The sequence below is a fragment of the Solanum verrucosum genome, unplaced genomic scaffold (genome assembly GCF_900185275.1).
Source record: "Solanum verrucosum unplaced genomic scaffold, falcon-dt-bn FXZP01000291.1, whole genome shotgun sequence".
Lineage (NCBI taxonomy): Eukaryota > Viridiplantae > Streptophyta > Magnoliopsida > Solanales > Solanaceae > Solanum > Solanum verrucosum.
This window is the reverse complement of record NW_026020080.1, coordinates 169,949-183,482: the sequence shown is the minus strand read 5'-3', so window position 1 is coordinate 183,482 and position 13,534 is coordinate 169,949. Positions and strand designations below refer to the sequence as shown.

The 13,534-nt window shown below is 33.2% G+C and overlaps 1 pseudogene; it reads left to right on the top strand.

Annotated features, from left to right (window-relative positions):
* The first annotated feature begins 778 nt into the window (after positions 1–778).
* Positions 779–2,651, top strand: LOC125824238 (uncharacterized; annotated as a pseudogene).
* The last annotated feature ends 10,883 nt before the right edge of the window (positions 2,652–13,534 follow it).

Genomic DNA, 13,534 nt, shown 5'->3' with positions numbered 1-13,534 from the left:
TTTGTTTTTTGCTCCACTTTGGTCAAGAAATGATCAAATCCACTTTAAAATATAATTAAGTAACTCTAGGATCAAATTAACATTTTCAAAACTTCCTAATATTTTATAAGATACAAAAAAACACTTCAGTTTTCAACTTTTATAATTCTATCAAAACCATTTTTTTTTTTTTAAAAAAAGTAAATAAAATTTTCTCTTCTTCTTCTCCCAACGTTCTCTCTTCTTTTCTTCTTCTTCTTCCTTAGAAAATCCGAAAATCCGACTATCAAAACAAATATTCTCTCCCATTATTTTATCTTCCTCCTCATCTCCGACCGTGATTCTCTCCTCTTTCTGAACTGAAGATTGTGTTCGACTTAAAATGGGTAAGTCATTTTTTTTGAAAGATTTTACAATTTTCGAACAATACCAAGTTTTTTTCTTCTGTTAATGAACAATAAATCGTTCTATAGATGTGAAAATTGAATAATGGTGTAATGATACCTATTATTTATTGTTTTTGAAAGAAAATCAACAAATCCAAAAAAGCCCTAATTTTGAGGAAATGTATGTATTGTTAACATTCATTTAAACATCATTTTTTGTTACTTTTGTTGTTCGTTTTTTTGACCATTTTGTTCATATGATTTTAGAAATATAGTCTTGTTCAGTTGTCCAACATATATTTCATTTCTTGAAAGATATGTCGTATGTTACTACATTTTAGTGATATGTTGGTATATATTCCAACAGAGTTGTCATATGTTAGAACATATCACCTATGTGTTAGAGCAACAAAATGGTCATCTGTAGTAACAGAAGATTCATCGGTGGCCACAGAAGATTTATTTGTGGCAACAGAAGGTACATCTGTGGCAACAAAATGTCCATCTATGTCAGCATAAGTATAAATTGCTACCCATTATTATTTTATAATCAATTGTAAACTCTAAACCTTTTTTTATTTACCTTGTAGATCAAATGATACAAGAAGTTTCATCCATGACAACAACTCAATCTTTTATTGGTGTTGCTTCCTCTTCTAACATCAAATGCTTTTTTTGTCTATGCGAAGAATGTGAGCAGCAACATGATTATTTTATTAGTCGTGTTAAAGAACTCACTGATATTTTTAAGGAAATGACTTATAATATTGATGTTCATACATCCAAGAAGATTTCACAGCCTTTGAAGTGTAGGAGATTGAAAAAATATATTTATCAATCACTATCTATAATTAGTAAAAGAAAAACATCAATGACTACTGCTCCAGTATAACACTCAACCCCAAAAGGCAAGGAGAAGAAGGAGGAGAAGGAGGATGAGGAGAAGGAGAAGGAGAAGGAGGAGGAGGAGGATAATGAGATGGAGAAGGAGAAAGAGAAAGTGAAAAAGAAAGCGAAAAAGTAGAAAGTTGAAGTCGTTAGTTGTGATGTGAAGCAACAATATCCATTTGAAGGTTTTAACATTGACAGCGAGGGTCCAACAAACCTAATGTCATCCTTCTCGCAATGGATAAACGAGGGTCTTTACAAGCATCATGCAACAAATTAAAGTCGTTCAACTATTATTACTATTTCTTCTTATTGTCCACTAAATAATTATTTATAATAATTACACAATTGCAGAAGAGACAAGGAAGATCACTACTTAGCCAATTGCTCGAATCTTGAGTTCAAACAACTAGATTTTGTAGTTGCATCTCCAAAGAAGAAGGACTGGTTCTACGTAATGTCTCAACCCAACAGGTGATGGACTGATGAGGTAAATCCATGCCCACTTTTATGTTTTGATTAAGACATGAATACATACAAATAAATTGATTCGAAAAATACACTTGTTAATACATATGTGCAGCATGTGGATGTCATTTTATACTATTTGCAGAAGAAGTCGAAGCAACAGAATCATTCTAAATATCAATATACCACTACTAATTATTTTTTCAAAACATACATTGACAATGCAGTGTTGTTCCTGAAAATGAGTATAGAATCATTAGCACTATCAAAGGGTTTGGTATACCTGGTAGACTGTCTTGGCACCTCACAGATGAGGTTTATGTCCCTGTAAATTGTAATGGGAGAGTTTCATTGGGTCTTGGCAGTCGTTGTATTGAAGGAATGGTGCATAAAGGTGTATGATTCGATGTCCTCATCTAGGACTAATAGAAAATTGTGCTATGAGATTCAAAAATTGTCTACATTGTTGCCAAAGTACCTTGAATTCATCAGAATTTTTGATAAAAAAGACCGAACCAACTGGTCAGTTCTTGAATCTTACCAAGGAAAAAACAAATCTCACATATTCGAAGTCAGACATATTATTGGTATTGCCCAACAAGCAATCAATAGTCTGTAAGTATCACATTATTTTTTTTGTCTTACCACTATTGAAATGTGATGTTATTATATTTTCTAATTGATGATATATCATGCAGAGATTATGGACTTTTTGTTGCTGCATGTGCTGAGTTTTTGAGTGATGGACTACAAGTACCATCTTATGAAATTATTTCTCAAACCCTTCGCATGAGATATGCTTCACTCCTATGGAATTATGAGATTTTAAAGGCTTGGAGTAGCTATGTTAATAACAATGAAGACCCACGGAGGCCTAGACCTAAAAAAGCAAAGTTCGATGAAAATGTTGTGGTTACCACCATTGATTAGATTGATGGTTATGTATACCATTGTGAATTACCTTTTTGTTGATAAGTTGTAAAAAATAATTGGTGAAGTGTTCATTTTCGCTGATAATATTAATATTAATGATTATTATTATTATTTTTATTTTATTGGAACAAATGTCAATTATGATGGAAAGGAAGAAATGTGGTGTCTGTGGCAACATATATAACCTTTGTTGTAAAAAATACCACAGAATTATCTGCATGTGCCGCAACAGAAAGGAGATATGTGGCAACATATGTCAAACAATCGTCCTTCATTTTCTCTCTCTCCTCTATAAAAGGTCGTTTCATATTCCAAATTTAATTTATTTTTACTAATTTTTGTTTTCTTTTCTCTTCTTTCCTTTCATCTCTTGACTCTCGTTCCATTATTCCTTCACATATCTAGTTGTTGTTGCGATATTTTCTACAACATCAGTGGTAATCTGTTGCGATATTTTCTACAACATCAGTAGTAATCTGTTGCCATTCTCTTTTTGAGAAAATCCATGAATTCACAATAAAAAAAAACCACGGAGACGAAAGAAATGAGAAGCACAAACAAGTAAGGAGCAGTCAACTGAAGAGCAGGACTTGGTGTCCTTTGTTGGCTCAAGCTTCAAAAATCCTCATTTGATATATTTGTTGATTGACAAAGATACACCAAAGAAGTACAAGGAGGCATTGTGTTTACTTTGGTTTGTACATAATGTACTTTTGGCCAAAGATGTCAACAACAACATAGCCCTTAAATTTGTGAAGTTATCTGAGGATATTGAAGCTTTCAACAACTATCCTTGGGGTCATGACAACTACGAATTAACTTTCCAATACTTGTTGGCTCCTTTATCTCCAAAGACCAGTAACTTATTTGGCTTTCCATGGGCTTTCATGGTTAACATAAATGTTCTTAATATTTTTATATTTTTTTTGAATAATTCAACATTTGATTTGTGACATGTATTCCTTTATTTATAGACTTAGGCATTTGAAGCCATTCTCATTTGAGGCATCAGGTAACTGAAGAAAAAGAGATTTCATCTCCAAGGATATTGAGATGGTTGAGAGCAAAAAATTTCAAAAATCCTCCAGATCTTTTTAACCCTTCCTATGATGCAATAAGTTCGTTAGTTTTATATAACACTCATATGTTGCAACACATCCCTAATTTGTAGTAACATGTGACCCAAATGTTGCTATAGATGACTCATGTGTTACTACAAATGATCCATCTGTTGCAACATATGACACAAATATTGCTACAAATGTCCATATTGCAAATGTGACTCATTTTTATAATTTTAGGTTGTGCATCTATGGCGTGTCCTAACAGAAAAGGAATTGCAAATGTCATCTCTGATTACTCTAGGGTTGGTTGAAACCTTATTTGATCCTGTAGTGGACAATGTTAAAAGGGAATTTCTTGGAGCCACAACCATCAAAAGAGCAAGACTTGATGATCAGTAGTTAGTTGTTTTTAATTAGGATGATATGGTTGATGCGACTGTAAGGGCTGGTGTTAATATTGATGTTGGTGTTGGTGCTGGTGCTGGTGTTGGTTTTGGTGTAAAAAGTGTTGGGGCTACCTCTTGTAGTCGATGCTCTGGCTTTCTATGTGAAAAGTGCAAGAAACATGATGAAGATTCTATCATGTATCTTCAAACATTGAGTCAGACAGTGAATGAATTTAAAAATAAGAGGGGGGTCAAGGTCATTCCATCAAAGAATGTTCGGGATCCATATACTCCATAGGCCAAGAAGAGAAAAAAATCCTTTATCAAGGCAATACAAAATTTGAAGAAGAAAATATTTGGAGAATTGCCAATGGCCATAGGAGAGAAACTGTTGGAACTCAAGCAAGTGAATCTTTATAAGCGTGTGCCTATAGCTCAAAAGAACAAACTGGTGGAATTGATGAGAGGAAAGGATCTGCGTGTATAATACGACATTTTTTTAGTAGAGATGATTTCAGGACCATGACAAGCATGAATATTTGGTGGGAAGACTGGGTAATTTTTCTCTACTAGTACCTTGAATTTATAATGTTCGTTTGTTTTATCTTTTCAATGATTACTCTTCTTTACTCTTTAATATTATATTTTATTTCAGTATATTGATGAAATTCTTAGCCTCATGCGGGAGAGGCATTTGAGATACGCTGAGTACTATGATTCCACAGATAGAATCCTAGATCTCAACTTTTATACCAACTTCAAAAAAAGGTATGATAGTATCAGCGAGGAGGCAACAACAGTTGGTGGCAGAAGCTTTACACAGTTAATTAATGAGTTTGAATGGGATGAATATATGATTAACTATGTCAGGGGTATTAGACCATATCTTGGAGGCATGGATTGGATTGGTGCAAAAAGGATTTTGGCAGTAATGAACTTGAACAAAACTCATTTTGTGACTCTTGAGATCCTCTTGCACAAGGGTCGCATGGATGTTTATGACTGCCAGCTTATGGGTATGGAACATGCCAAGTTTTTGACATTCATACAACCTGTGTTCGAGTTGTTGCCAAAATTGTTGAAGCAAAGTGGAATAATGAAGCATTTTCTAGATAAGTTCCACAATGAACCATGGGAATTTGAAGGTCAATAGGAACCCATGGTAACAAATGACACCAAAGCCGCGTGCAGGTCATATTCGATTGCATTTATTGAGCATTTGATTACCAGGACAACAATTCAACCTCCCCAAACCCTGTTGTGTGACAATACAGTTGGTTGAATGCAATGTATTTGGGCTGCTGGGATAGTATCTAGGAGTTTGGAGCTTTGACAATGTGTTTGTAATTAATGACAATGTTTTATTTTATCTGTTATGTTATGTTATCTTATATTGAGAGCAAGTACATAGTATGTGATGTTATATTGAAAGCAAGTACTTAATCAAAAGTTGTTACATAAGGGTGATATGTAGCAACATATAAGCTGTCTGTAGCAACATATGTCTTATCTGCTAGCAACATATGGGTCATTTGTAGCAACATATGCCTCAAATGGTCAAACGTTGATACATAAGGATGATATGTTGCAACGTTTGAGGCATCCGTAGCAACAAATAAGTTATCTGTAGAAACATATGCCTCAAATGGTCAAACGTTGATACATACGAGTGATATATTGCTATATTTGAGGCATCTGTAGTAACAGATAAGTCATCTATAGCAACATATGCCTAATATTTAGCATACATGGGTCATTTGTAGCAACATATCCCTCAAATGGTCAAACGTTGCTACATAAGGGTGATATGTAGCAACATTTGACTCATTTGTAGCAACATATAAGTCATCTATAGCAACATATGTCTCATATGTAGCAACATATGGGTCATCAATAGCAACATTTGAGTCACATGTTACTACATATGGGTGATATGTAGCAACATTTGACTCATATTATATTAAGTTAAGAACAAGTAAAAATGTTGGAACAGGAGTGCAAAACTACGTTTATTTATTTCTATAACTATGATAATTCTACATAAGAATTTTCCATCCTCCACAGTATTCTTCTTCTTAGTAATGCTTAAAAATAGAAAAAAACCACAACAAACAACACAAAGATTACTTCTTTTTAAAAAGTAAGTCTCCATGTTTGCAACAAATTTTCACACCCAACATGAGATCATTTTTATCATTACAAATTCGATTCAATATTGCATTTGACATTATGTCAAAAGTAACAAAAACAAATAAAACTCATTCATTAGATCTAGAGTACTGATCTATATTTAAAGAACTCATTCTTACCCAACCACTATATTGCATTTGACATTTACAAGGCATTAACACCAACAAAAACAACAAAATTTACATTTGAAACACTATAGCCTTATACTACTATTTCAGCCAGCAAAAAAGGACTTTACTGGAGGATCTGGAGTCAACATTGAGCGATTAAACCTGGAGGGGCAATTCTTTCTTGAAGGGTGGTGGATCCGAGCTACCCATGCACTCTGTCATATGACCACCTATAGAAAAACAAATAATCATAGTTAGCTACCCCATGCACGCCGTTACCAGATCAGACAAGATGTTATATATAAAGTAAGAAGACTTACCAAATGACGAAGCTACCCTCCATTAGACAAGATCCGACAAAAACAAACAACAACCATCACCCATGCACTGAGAACACACTTGAAGAAGACATCATATTAATTGAGAACAACATTATTACGTTTATCACCCACAATAAGAGCATGCGAAGACTTAAGTTTGTCCAAGGTGGTAACATCTTTTCAGGGAAATTTGAGTGTGAGAGGAGGAGAGGAGAAAGAATAAAAGAAAGAAAATAAAAGCGAGAGTTTTTTTGTGAGTAAATTCTGAATTAAGGGAACCCTAACCCTTTTATAATGAGTGAGAGTGAGAGTGAGAGTGAGTGAGTGGTGTGTTAGTGGAGTGAGGGGAGTAATATTCTAGAATGATCTGTTACATGTTGAATTAGGTGACAATTTAATTGAATTAACCCCAAAAAACACATTTTATGATATACATATGTTGCCACATATGCTATTAATGTTGCAATTTCTGCTATAAATTCAATATTTTATCCAACAGAACATGCATATGTTGCCACATATGACACTTCAAGGATGGGTTAATCGATAAATTGAGCAATTTAGCAATGGAAAAATGTCAAATTGGACCATATTTTAGTACTTTTGACCATAATTAAGCAATAAAAAGATGCTATAACACTTGAAACAACGATTTACAAAGGTGTTATATAACTATCATATGGAGTTACTTCGTCATTGTATGATAAATTAGTGGTATGATAGTCTTTGTAAAAATAATTGATAGAATTGATGAAGGTTGTTGTATTAGACTATAATTTTGTACTTAGACATATTGTAGGACTATATATTAGTGTTACATGTTGAATTATGTGACAATTTAATTGAATTAATCACAAAAATCACATTTTAGGATATGCACATGTTGCCACATATGTCATGTCTGTTGCAATTTTTGCTATAAATTCAACATTTTATCCAACAGAACGTGCATATGTTGCCACATATAACACTTCAAGGATGGGTTAATCGATAAATTGAGCAATTTAACAATGAAAAAATGTCAAATTGGACCATATTTTAGTACTTTGGACTATAATTAAGCAATAAAAGATGCTATAACACTTGGAACAACGATTTATAATGGTGTTATATAGCTATCATATGGAGTTACTTCGTCATTGTATGATGAACTAGTGATATGACAATCTTTGTAAAAATAATTGATAGAATTAATGAAAGTTGTTGTATTAGACCATAATTTTGTACTTAGACATGTTGTAGGTCTATATATTGGTGTTACATGTTGAATTATGTGACACTTTGATTGAATTAATCACAAAAATCACATTTTAGGATATGCATATGTTGCCACATATGACATGTCTGTTGAAATTTCTGCTATAAATTCAACATTTTATCCAACAGAATGTGCATATGTTGACACATATGACATTTCAAGGATGAGTTAATCGATAAATTGAGCAATTTAGCAATGAAAAAATGTCAAATTGGTCCACATTTTAGTACTTTGCACCATAATTAAGCAATAAAAATATTCTATAACACTTGGAACAATGATTTACAAGGGTGTTATATAACTATCATATGGAGTTACTTCGTCATTGTATGATGAACTAGTGGTATGATAGTCTTTGTAAAAATAATTGATAGAATTGATGAAGGTTATTGTATTAGACCATAATTTTGTACTCAGACATGTTGTAGGACTATATATTAGTGTTACATGTTGAATTAGATGACAATTTAATTAAATTAACCCCAAAAATCACATTTTAGGATATACATATGTTGCCACATATGCCATGTCTGTTGCAATTTCTGCTATAAATTTAACATTTTATCCAACAGAACGTGCATATGTTGCCACAGATGACGCATTTTATAAAGAACAAATTCAAATTTCAGTACAAAACACTTCATCTAGTTCTAAATCACCAAAACATAATTCACAACGAACGTGATACAATTGATGAACAGTGCAACAAATGAGTCTTTCTCCCAACAAATGATGGGTTTTTCTCCCACCTAAAAAATATCACAACTTCTGTCAACATCTTCTGAATTTTCATGGCTTCGTTTTTCTCATGTTGGCAATGAACATTAAGCCTTCTCTCATAGATTCACCTCCCTTGAAGATTGAAATTATGGCAAGCACATATGATGCACCAATGTGATCTCCATCTGCTGCTTGATTAATCATTCCCAAAGCATTTGGATCGCTATGGTTGAAATAATCAAACTAAAGAAGAAATAACACATTTAAAAGGCAGAATACATTGATAAAAACGTGAATACATGCTAAAAACATTAAAAATTACCACGCCTTTTCTGTATAAGACTTCTAAATTCCCCGATGCTCTACACATTTCCTGGAAAGAAGTGCATTTTCGAACAATTGACCAACGGTTACACGGCCATATATATTCAGTAAAGTCGCCCAACGTTACCTTTTGATATATAGAAGGTTCATTAGCGACTTGATTGAGGACCTTGAAACTAAGAAATCAAATCAAATGGTTAGGAAATCAAATTAAAGAGCGAAAAGTGATTAATACATACATACCTTAATCTAACATTCATTAAATCTTTGAAGGAGTAGGAAGCAATCCTTTCAACGATATCAATTAGTAGTTCCATCGGAAGAGATTCAATGTAGTTTTTTTTACTCTTAGTAATTTTTGAAGATTTTTTCTTATTCCTTCCCATCTTAGAGAAAATTAAATGGAAGGACTTCTAAAGACGAAGAGACACTTTTGACTTTTCAAATCCAAGTACTTAATTTTTTGAAAATAGTATAAAATATGAAGAGTTGTAATTAATGAAGGAAGTTGTTGTATTAGACAATAATTTTGTACTTAGACATGTTGTAGGACTATATAATTTAATTGAATTAGACCATGATCTGTTACATGTTGCATTAGGTGACAATTTAATTGAAATAACCCCAAAAAACACATTTTAGGATATACATATGTTGCCACATATGACATATCTGTTGCAATTTTAACTGAAAAATTCAACAATTTATCCAATAGAACGTTTATATGTTGCCACAAATGACATTTCAAGGATGGTTAAAATGAGAACACTACGAAAAAAAAAATATTTTTAGATTAAACATTTTATAAAGGACAAATTCAATAATCAGTACAAAACACAAAAAAAACCATTTTTTTCGTCATGAATTTGCAAGTTATGTACATATGTTGCCAAAGATGACAATTTAATTAATACCAAACAGTGGTATAAGGTAGAAATTTAACTACATAATCTAGTTCTAAATCACAACTACATAATTCACAATGAATATCATCTTCATCATCACTTTCCCTGGGCCAACCATTCTTGCGAGCGATTTACTCAGGTTGATGAACAGTGGAAGAAATGGGTCTTTCTCCCAACAAATGAGATTCTGGCCCCCATATTCCACCTAAAAAATATCGCAAATGTTGTCGACATCTTTTGACTTTTAGTGGCTCCACTTTTTTCATGTTGGCAATGAACATTAATCCTTCTCTCATGGATTCACCGTCATTAAAGATTGAAATTATGGCAAGCACATAGGATGCACCAATGTGGCCAGCGTCTGCTACTTGATTAATCATTTCCAATGCATTTGGATAGTTATGGTTGAAAATATCAAACTACATAAGAAATAACACATTTAAAAGGCAGAATACGTTGATAAAAACGTGAATACATACGAAAAACATTAAAAATTTCATGCCTTTTCTATATAAGGCTTCTAAATTTTGCGATGCTTTGCACACTTCTAGGAAAGAAATGACTTTTTGAACTACCGACCATCTACAATAAGGAAAGTTGACCAATGTTACCTTTTGATATACATGTAACACCCCAGAAAATTTTTGAACTAAGACTCAAACCGTTCTTCGTAGTGAGTGAGATTTTACCAAGGAATTTAAAATTTCTTAAGTGTTAAGGTCACTAGATGTAGCACCTTGAGTTTCAAAAAGAATTAAATTGGAAATAGCAAAATCTGAAATTTTGCAAGTTATGCTTAAGTATGAGTTTTGGGTCGACTTCAAACAACCATAACTCCTAGCTCAGGATGAATTAGGTGTGCTACCAGATATCGTAGCGAAGATCTTTGAATTATCTTTCCAACGCCGTGGAGTTTGCTATGTTTCAAGGTCGGATGAGTGAGATTTGGCCTTTTGAAGATAGGCTGTCCAGTTAAGGAAGGTTAGCCGAAAATAGAGAAGGGTATTTTGGTCTTTTCCTTACCCAAACAGATTTGATTCGTTTTTAGTAATATTTTAGGGGTCTAATCTGATTAGGTTCAGTTTTATAATCCTAGTTTACACCTAGGGTTTTAGTTGAGAGTTCAAGAAGAGAAAAGAAGAGAAAGAGGAGAAAAGAGGAGAGGATCAAGCGTTCGTCGAGATTTTTGCGTGTTGTAGCGGATTTTCGCCATGGATTTGATCCCTAAGAGGTATGTAAGCTTCCATAGAGTTGGGTTCTTTCACCCACACGCCAATAATGATTTATTCAGCGTAATTTCGTTCTTGAAATTTATGGATTTAAGTTCTTGATGAGTTCTTGATAAGTGTTCTTGAAGTTTATTAAGTTTTGAAGTAAGATTCTGCTTAGGTCAACTTTAAACGACCATATCTCTCAGAATATTAAGAGTTACGTGAGTCATAACCTATCCAATTAAAGGTAATTGAATCTACTTTCCAACCCCACAAATTTCACGTCAATCCAATATCTGAGTAAAAAGTTATGACTATTTTAGTAACCTTTACAGTGCTGTTACGAATTAGCCGACGGGAAATTATTAAAAAAAGTCGTTTTTGCCTTTCACCTCCAAGAAAACCATAAACGAATTTCTTGACTAATAAAAGGCTCAAAACAATCAGATTTTCATCTTCACTAATGAAAATCATAATTCTTGGCCATAGAGATTTCAAGAAAAGAATCTCAAGAAAGGTTTTCTTGATTGCTTACCTTCAAGCTAGGGTTTCAAGGCTTCTAATCAAGTTCTTCTTCAAGATTCTTAAAGATTCTTCAAGAATATTTTTCTTCTAGGTATGTAAGGCTATCATAGTGTTGGACTAATTTGTCCTCACACCCTACATCTACTTTCAGATCAGTAAAAGAGTAATCTAGGAAACTTTCCCTAGATTTGAGTATTCTTGAGATAAGTTGATTTTGAGTTCTTGAATTCACATTTCTTTTAAAAGTTATATTCCTAATTATCGAATAGCTATATTGTTATTGAGATCCTTCATATCATGAATCATAACTCTTGAATTCATAATTCAAATTCAAGAGAGAGTTAAGAGTAGACTTTAAGAAAGCCTTTGAGTTCAATTGTGAATCCTTTGAGATCAACTATCGATTTGAACTAAGTTTTGAGGAAGTAAGTCAGAGAATGAGAAGAGTCACATACATGAGTTTCATAATGTTATGTAGACCTACGAGTCAAGTCGTTCATGCCCATAAATTTTGCATGAACTCCAGAAGTTGAGTATCTTTGAGAGGAGTAGTATCTTCAAGTTCTAAGTCTTGAGTATTGAGTTCCTAATCCCCTTTGAGATTATATTTCTTAGCATGGGACTATTACATGTTACCCATAAAGTCTTTGAGTTGAATTGTTCATGCCCATAATTCCGCATGAATCCTATAAGTCGAGCAGTCTTGAGAAAAGAAGTATCTTTGAGTCCTTGAGTTGAGTTGTTCATGGTCATAATTCCGCATGAACCCTCTGAGTTGAGCATTCTTGAAATGAGTAGTATTATTGAAGTTCCTGAGTTCCAAGTAATTGAGTTCTATCTGTGGGTATTGAAAACCTTGCATTGAGTCCTTCATGTCCAACATTCGACACGAACCACATTTTAAGAAGTCTTTTACAAATGTTTTACCTTTGTTTTAAGACTTAAGTTTTGAGTTCAGTAAAGAGTGAAGAGTAAAGTTTGAAGTCTTTTTCTTCAAAAGTATATGGGGACTAAGTATTCCCAAAGAGTTTATAAATGTTTTCACATTTAAATAAGAACGGAAACTGAGATTTCCAAAGGGCCTTCGAGCTAGTTTTCAGAAAAGAGTAATAACTTTCTAAATGAAGCAAGTAGGGAAACTGAGATTTCCAAGATAGCCTTTGAGCTAAGTTTTTGAGCAATTATCTCAAATCAGCAGAAAAAAGTATGTTTTTAAAACATAAGAGCTAGTATATTTTTGGGAGTAGTATTGAGCACCGATATGGGGGAGAGTTCAGACAACTCACAGCCCCCATAAACCATGTAGCCATCATGGGTAGAAAATGGTCATACTTTTTAGATGAAACCTTTTCACATAGACTAGTGGATCCATTAGTAGTTCAGGTCCTATACCTTTGGCAGGGTATAGGATGCGCTGGCAGCGTAAGGTAGATCGCTGTATCATCACTATAGCTCTTATGTGATGGTTGTCGGTTAGAGAAACTCCCACAGAAGTTATTGTATTTTTATATACATCAGTTTATTGTATTTTTATATACATTTCAGAGTTATGTTGTATCCTTGCATACACACAGATTTGACAACATGTTTTTAAACAGTTTGTTTCTTTGTATTGCACTTGTTTTAAATTACTTTATATTGAAATGAGTTTAGTCTTATTTAGTTGAGTATTCAAAGTTGAGTATCCAGAGTCGAATATCATATCTTTGAGTCAAATATCATATCCTTGAGTTGAGTATCTAATCTCGGAGTTGAGTATCTTATCCTTGAGTACTTCTGAGTTGAGTAAGTTTGAGTAGTTTTGAGTACCTTTGAGTATTCCTTGAGTTGAGTAAGTTTGAGCAGAGGTAAGTATGTTTCATTTCTA